A 7,723-nucleotide genomic window follows, 5' to 3' on the forward strand; every position below is an offset into this window, starting at 1 on the left:
GTCTTAACAGGCTCAAAACACAATTGCTATGAGTCAAAACTTGGAACCGTGAGGCAGTTGAGATGATTGTATAAACAAGGTCCCAAAGTCAACGTTTCAGACCATTACATGTAGGTCAGAGGCAAGAAGAGATTTAAATTGTGACAGAAGGAACTCAACCAAGGAATTTCCACCAGACTGACAGCTCCTCGAGGACAAGAGCTGTGTCGTATTCTTTGTTACCTAAACGGTTACCATGGTGGCTAAATTCTCATAAGCACTCAGTGACTGCTATTCAACAAGCGATTGAATTCAGAAGAACTTTTTGGCCTAAAAGATCAATTCCGGAATGCATTACTAAATCATGTTAGGGAGTCCTTTGTTGCAAAGATTTTATAAAAGGAGATAGGTACAGCTAGGCCCAGAATGTGGAAATAAAGTGCTCTGTAGGGGCAGAGAAAGTGGATTTTCCTTCTAGTCCTTGGGTGCTGTAAAACAGGACAAAGATAGTTCACAGAAGATTCTCTGTCTCTCTCTCTTTATCTCTCTCTCTGCTTCTGTCTGTCTCTCTCCTGCCCCTGTGTGTCTCTACCTCTTTGTCTCTGTCTCTCCTTTGTCAAAACCTGATTTCCCCTACCAGCTTTGTTTGGTCCCTCCTTATCCACATTCATTTCCCCTTAGGTCACACATCTTCTGCAAAATAATTATAATAACTTGCATTCATAGAACATTAATGCTTTTCAAGGCACTTTCATATGCACTATCTTTTTGTTCCAAATTGGAAAAAAAAAAAAAAACTACAGTTATAGTATATCAGTTCCATTTTTTTAGATGAGGAATAAAGTGTGAGTGACTTGCCCATGATCACATAGCAACATGTGACTGAACCAGGACTAGGAGCCAGTCCTTTGCACAAATATCACCCTGAGTCTCAAAAATGAGAAAAAAAAAGTTTGTTAGGAATACAGCAGTTACTCCTACTTGCCTTCATGGTTATAATCCTCATACTTTGTGTTGTCGTTTCAAATTCCTTTTTTGTACTCCTTCCTAAACGTATGAGGCTAACAGTTGAGAAAGGGCCAAATCAGACATTATTTCAACCGTGGGGTCTCAGTTTGTCCTCAGCGGTTTTTTTTTTTTTTTCCTTTTTCAAACATGAAGTACATGCTTGATGAGATTTAAGACAACATTGTGGAACGCCTGGGTGTCTCAGTCATTAAGCGTCTGTCTTCGGCTCAGGTCATGATCCCGGGGTCCTGGGATCGAGCCCCGAGTCGGGTTCCCTGCTCAGCAGGGAGTCTGCTTCTCCCTCTCCCTCTGCCCCTGCTTGTGTTCCCTCTCTCTCTGTGTCTCCCTCTGTGAAATAAATAAATAAAATCTTAAAAAAAAAGACAACATCGTGTAGGACATCTTTCTGTCTCTCCTTAAGCCAGCTGACACAGAAGTCTTCCGAAATGTGCTGCATCAGAAAGCATCTTCTCGGTCTTTCTCTTACAACTTTGACAGTCACAGAGTCAAAGGAGTACAAGGAGTACCTCTTGTACTAGTTGATATTTCATTGAGTCTTTTCCTTCCTGGGGCAGGCAACTTTCTCACACAGATTCAAGAGGCAACAGGTCTAGGGTAATTACCAGCCCAAACCCCATTTGGTGTCCCAGAATGGAATGAGTAAAACAGTGTTGTACTGAGTACTGAAACCATGGATGGAGTTGGACCTCAGAGCCTGGGAAAGATGCCAGGACTAGAAGAGCCAAGGGCTTTGCAAAAACCAGAGGTCTAGGAAGGCTGTGAGTCATTAACCAGACAAGCAGTTAGGAACTAGGAAATAAGCTTCTTAGCGGGGTTAAAGTAAGGCCAAGGGTCAAAAACTCAATAGCGATGGACAATAGTAACAACAACAAACCACCCTGGGAAATGAGATGAATTCTGCCTTAGCCCAATAGCCTGCTGACATTGAACTGGCTCTGGAGAGTTGCTAGCCTACCGTCCATAGGTGGAAGCAAGGAGGCCATCTTTACAGCTGGGGAGTGGAGAGGGTTGTGGTCGTAGCATGGGTAACATCTTGACCATTGAGAGATGCCCTAGAGTAGGGTTTCTCCAGCCTGGCGCTATTGATGTTTTGGGTCCAGATTGTTCTTTAGTTCTTTGTTGTGTGGCTCTGTTCCGTGCATTGTAGGTCATTTAGCAGCATCTCTGGCCTCTACCCACTAGATGTCAGTAGCACCCCCACCCCCAGGTTGTGACAACCCAAAATGTCTCCAGATATTGCCCAATGTCTTTGGGGGAGTTAGATGGAGGCAAAATGACCCTGGGCTGAGAACTGCTCTAGAATCTACGGATCGTGAAAGCTCATTGGCTTTGAACCTTCTAGGATTCACTGGCTTCTAATTATCTTTAGAACAAGGAATTTAAGCTTGCAGGCAGAGACATCTGCAATCCCATCCTTCCCAAATGTCCTTTCACATCTAGTGCCTGACTCATCTCTTCCATTAAGCACTATGCAGTTCCTAAGAACACTGAACCCTCAGAATTTTCCTCTAGTCCTACTTAATTGCAAACTCAAGGGTAGACCAGCTCCTGGTTTTCCTTCTTGGTTTACATGCAAATTGGGACAAGTTTGAAAACACGTTTTTATTTTTTGCAATGGAGTTTGAAAAGACATGGTAAGTTTCTGTTTTCTTATTTGCCTTGGGCTTTTACTCCTTCATTTCCATTTCTTTCCTACTTTCAAGCTATGACAGCCTCTACAGTGGAAGTCTGTAGCTGATGAGGTAGGATACCCAGAGGCCAGAAACGAAGAAGGAGAGAGGATGTGGGAAGAACTGGGTCTAGGAGTCTCTGCTCTGGAAAACAGTTGCAAAGAATATTGTACCCACTTATTTATCTTCCAACTCAGCCTGTTTTCTTACCACCGCATCATACTGACCCTTTCTTCAAAATGTGAGGAAGCAGTCCCTGCAGTTTTGTTCCTCATTGTTGCCCTTGTGGTGGATTTTCACATCTGTCAGTAGTAGGACTCCTATAAAGTCCTGTCGGAGCAACACTGTGGACTGAAACATGACACAGAAAAGACCACAAGGTATAGTGCAAATGGCCCTAGACTAGGAGTCCAAACCCATGTTCTAGTCTCCATCTTCCTCTTTATCGACGTTTGAGCTTGCAAATTCCCTTACCTTAGCTGAAGTTCAGGTTCCTCATGTGTAGACTAAAACTACCCATTTGCCTACATGGTAAGTCCACGGCTCAGAGGAGCCAATAAGGTGAAAGCAGCATGAAACATGTAAAGGCTTTTACACATGCAAAATGGTATCATTATCGCTTAATTGCAGTTCACACCTTTTCAGTTATTCTTGCCCAGATGTCACAGGGCCTGCTGGGTGGATGTCACATTCAAGGCCATGGTAACAGTTCCTTTCTCTTGCCTGCAGTGACAGACCTGCTCTCCAGGCCTTCCTCTTCAGATTTACTCTCTACTTTCTACCCTACGCCGCCCTGCTCCCTGTCAACAGGCTCCCTCGTCTTCTGGATTCTGGTTGTGTTTAGCCCATGGGGAACCCTGGCAGAGAGGAGAAAAGTAAGGTTAGGCTGTTTATTCCCTGGCCCCCTGCCTGGAAAGTTGCTGGGCGTCTTTTGACTGAAGGTCACAGCTCCGATCAGGGAGCTCTTTTCATATCATTTTCGTGCTCTCTCCTTCCTCTAGGTTCTGGTAACTGCTCCCTCCCCTCTCTCTTTCAGGAATAAGGGTGATAGGGGACCCCACTATTACTAGTCCTGGGACACTGCAGTATCCCCTGTGCCTTATTTGTACCCTGCCCATACTTTTGTAAGCAATCCCCTTTGTTAAACTACTCAGTTTATCCAATCTGAGTGTGTCGTGGGTTTCTTACTGGGACCCCGACTGGTACACCCAACCAAATCTCTTTCTTTTCTTCTCTCCTGATCTTTTTTTAGTACTAAAATCTAGTCTCATAAAGGGGGAATGCAGTAGGTTTATGGCCGTTAGCATTCTGTGCAGCCATGTTGAGAATCACCTCCTAAGTCATCAGCTCAGAACATCTGAAATTGAGCTGTATGTTCCTCACCAATGCTCTTTGTCCTTTACCCAGCCAACCATTGAGGCACATTTAGAGGCCATGACTCTTGCGCCTACTCTCTCCCACAAAGGTCATAGCCTTGCTAAATTCCAGCATCCTGGGAGACAACCATCAGATGCACACTCCAGTCTCTGGTTTGCTGTAAATCAGTTTGCACCCCTTTGCTTCCCTTGGACTCAGTTTGCAGAGAATGAGCTTACATCCTTTTGCTTCCCTTGGACTGGAGTCTCAGGAAGCCTGGGAAGGGGGGTACAGTTAAGCCTCTGGGATTCCACCACAGCTGCCAGCATTCTGGCCCTGGTGTCTCTGCTCATTAACTGTGTCCAACTTGGAATGTTTCAGAGACTGTCAGGGCTAAAAGAGACCTCGGAAATCAACTACTCCAGAGGTTCTTAACTTAGGATCTATAGATGGGCTTCAGGGAAATATTTAAGCCCTGAAATGATACGAAAAATAAGCTCTCTATCTACACCCTATGCATTTTTTCTGAGAAGCTCCATAGCTTTCATCAAATTCTCAAAAGGGCTTGTGACACAAAAAAGTCACAGACCTCAAAAGGCTCCAGACCAGCACCCTCACCTTACAGCAGGGGAAACTGAGACCCAGAGAGAAAGCAACTTATCTGATTCCACAGTGAGTCAAAGGCAAGAATTAACCCAGAATCTAGAAAGACATTAACTTCCTTTTTGAAACAAACCTTTCCTTCCTCTACTGAATTCGAAAGCCATATTCCCACTATACTTTGTGCATAGCAGACACCAGATAACTCGTTAAATGCAACTGATAACAGCAATGGGCCCTACAAGTACACTCTCTTATTTTAATTGACCCTGCTGAACAGAATCTGGAGTTGTGTGGGGCTCAGAGCCAACCTTAGAGCTTAGTGGTGCCAAGGGATCAAGCAGGGTTTTTCCACCCCAGTTCTCGCTGATGAATGGAGTTCTGTCTCGTCCCTGTTTCTCTGAGCCAACTTGTCCCCAGGGCCCTGTGGAAGGGCAGGTGTCGGTCCTGGGCATGGACTCAGCAGCCCAACTCCAGCGCCTCTGCAGCTGTTCTCATCCCTGCGAGGCCCCCAGTGGGACCTGACACAGAGACTCTTGGAAAATGGCAAAGAAAAGCTAAGGAAAAAACACCCTTGAGCATTGAGGGGTTGCCAGGCTTCCAGGGGAGCTGGCACTGCCTAGCTCAGGTTATTAAATCACAACCAGCTTCTGGTAAAATAGGGGAGAAAGCCTTGCTCCTTCCCATCTCCCCTTCTCTGCTCTTCTTTCCCAGGGCATAGATATTTTCATACTACCCAGAGTGCCCTACTGGATTTCCTTCCCCAGGTCTCCCCACCTAGGAAATAAGTGCCTTTGCTCTGTAACTTAGCTATCCGGTGTGTCCGAGTGAAAGAAGAAGTCTTGAGTTCTAGTATCAGCTCTGTAACTAACTAGCACTGTGGTCTTGCACAAGTCACTTAACTTTGATGGGCTTTCACTCTTCGTTCATTAAAAAAAAAAAAAAAAAAAAAAAGAAGGGCTAATGAACCAAATGAGGTAATGGAGGTGAGATCACTTGACAAATGCAAAGCAATGAAAGGTCGTTATGACCTTTGGCCATTCAGAGATAAATCGTTTTAAAGGCAGAAAGAATAATCTGGAGGGCTGATATAGCCCAGCTGAGATGTAGATTTCAGTTTTGTGGGGGAAATTCTAGAATGAAGGTGGAAGGAGAGTCACTGTTGGCTATGCAAAATCCATTGACAGAAACTCGATCTATTCCTGAAGTTTCGCGTGCTACTTTACATCCCAGAGACCTATGAGAAGAGCTTCTAAGGACCAGTCACTCTTCACCAGGCAAGGAAAAAGAAAAGCCCAGTCAGGTCTAGTGCTGGAGGATCAGAGGGAGTTAGCCTCACTGTGACTTGCCATAGAAATAGGTAGACCAGCTTGCAGAGGGGCACAGAATTCCCTGAGGGTGGCACAAGATAGTGGGAACAGAATATCCATCTCTCCCACTGCAAGCAGCCAGTCAATACTGTTTCCTAAGGCCCTAAGGATGGGTCACACACTAAAGCTAAGCACCCTGAGGCAAGACGAAGGGAATCAGAGACATGGTCAAGTGCCTTCAAGAAGTGGATGCTCTGATGGACAAAAGTGAGACAAGACAAAACCCATAGGGCAACTAAGGTGCTTAAGAAACGGTCTTTAGTGGGCGAGCAGCTTGACACTGCATTGTTTTATACGAATAACTAGAAAGCCGATAGATCCAGAACTTAGTAAAGAGGTCAGTCTTCATCTCTTATGATTTTGTCTAACATGCGGTGTAGAGGACAGGGATCACTAGCGGTCTAGAATAACCTTGTCATACTGGAATAGCCCTAATTAGGAAACTAAAATTTAATTATTAGGATCTTTAGACTCTTGCTATTATTGATGATAATATTTTTTAAATGTTTGACTTTTTACACTGGAATTTAGTGGAGATGCAGTGGTGAACAAGACAGAAGCGGGCTCTATTGTTTTGGAGCTTCTGTGGTGGCCATGGTTCTAGTTTAGATCAGGAGATAAGGACACCCTCTCCAAATAGATGAAGGTTGATTTCTGCCTCTGCAATATGGCAGACCAAGTATTCTAAAAAGCCTCCCTGTTACAGTGCAACTAAGTCCTGGATAAATTATAACAAACTGTAACTATAAACGGCTCTGGGGCGCCTGGGTGGCTCAGTCGTTAAGCGTCGGCCTTCGGCTCGGGTCGTGATCCCGGAGTCCCGGGATCGAGTCCCGCATCGGGCTCCCTGCTCAGCGGGAAGCCTGCTTCTCCCTCTCCCACTTCCCCCTACTTGTGGTCCCTCTCTCGCTGTGTCTCTCTGTCAAATAAATAAATAAAATCTAAAAAAAAAAAAAACAGTTATAAACGGCTCTGTTGATATATAATTCACATACTACAAAATTCATCCATTTAAAGTGTATAATTCAATGATTTTTTGGTATATTACTAAGGGTTTTAATTGTAGTAAAATATGTACTATATGTACTATAAAGATTCGTCATTTTAACCATTGCGTGTGTGCGATTCAGTGGCATGAATTACACTCACTGTGTTGTTCAACAATCACTACTATCTAGTTCAAGAACTTTTTCATCACCCTAGACAGAAATTATGTAAGTATGAAGCAATAACTGCTCAATCCCCCTCTCCCCTAGCCTCTGGGAACCTCTAATCTACTTTGCATCTCAATGATTTTGTCTATTCTAGATTATTTCATATAAGTAGAAGCATATAGTGTTTGTCCTTTGGTGTCTGGTTTATTTCATTTGGCGTAATGTTTGCAAGGTCCAGGCTGCATGTATCAGAGCCACATTCCTTTTGTGGTTGGATTGTATGAGTACAGTGTGATTCCTTTGTATGTGTTTTGTTTACCCATCCTTCCATTGATGGACACTTGGATTGTTTCTACCTTTGGGCTATTGTAAATAATGCTCTAGGGCGCCTGGGTGGCTCAGTTGGTTAAGCGACTGCCTTCGGCTCAGGTCATGATCCTGGAGTCCCGGGATCGAGTCCCACATCGGGCTCCCTGCTCGGCGGGGAGTCTGCTTCTCCCTCTGACCCTCCTCCCTCTCATGCTCTCTGTCTCTCATTCTCTCTCTCGCAAATAAATAAAAAATT

The 7,723-nt window shown here is 44.5% G+C and overlaps 1 protein-coding gene across 2 annotated transcripts in view; it reads left to right on the top strand.

Annotated features, from left to right (window-relative positions):
- DCX (doublecortin) overlaps positions 1 to 7,723 on the top strand; it is a 110,863-nt gene that overhangs the window by 59,231 nt on the left and 43,909 nt on the right. The gene's annotated exons all lie outside the window — the stretch shown is intronic.

The sequence above is a fragment of the Leptonychotes weddellii genome, chromosome X (genome assembly GCF_054177405.1).
Source record: "Leptonychotes weddellii isolate Sample4059 chromosome X, ASM5417740v2, whole genome shotgun sequence".
Classification (NCBI taxonomy): domain Eukaryota; kingdom Metazoa; phylum Chordata; class Mammalia; order Carnivora; family Phocidae; genus Leptonychotes; species Leptonychotes weddellii.